Source organism: Rhincodon typus, chromosome 17 (genome assembly GCF_021869965.1).
Source record: "Rhincodon typus isolate 14 chromosome 17, sRhiTyp1.1, whole genome shotgun sequence".
Lineage (NCBI taxonomy): Eukaryota > Metazoa > Chordata > Chondrichthyes > Orectolobiformes > Rhincodontidae > Rhincodon > Rhincodon typus.
The window spans coordinates 33,477,589-33,477,843 of record NC_063348.1 but is presented as its reverse complement, the minus strand read 5'-3'; the positions used below and the strand labels follow the sequence as shown (position 1 = coordinate 33,477,843).

The 255-nt window shown below is 68.6% G+C and overlaps 1 protein-coding gene across 4 annotated transcripts in view; it reads right to left on the bottom strand.

Moving 5' to 3' along the window:
• sirt3 (sirtuin 3) overlaps positions 1-255 on the bottom strand; it is an 18,376-nt gene that overhangs the window by 17,818 nt on the left and 303 nt on the right. The window lies entirely within an intron of this gene.

Below are 255 nucleotides of genomic sequence, written 5' to 3'. Positions count from 1 at the left end.
AAGGACAGTGTGCCCGGTATCGGGGGGGAGACGGGGGACAGTGCACCCGGTAACGGGGGGAGATGGGGGACACCGTACCCGGTAACGGGGGGTGATGGGGGACAGTGTGCCCGGTATCGGGGGGAGATGGGGGACACTGCACCCGGAAACGGGAGGAGATGGGGGACACTGCACCCGGTATCGCGGGGAGATGGGGGGCACCGTACCCGGTAACGGGGGGTGATGGGGGACAGTGTGCCCGGTATCGGGGGGAGA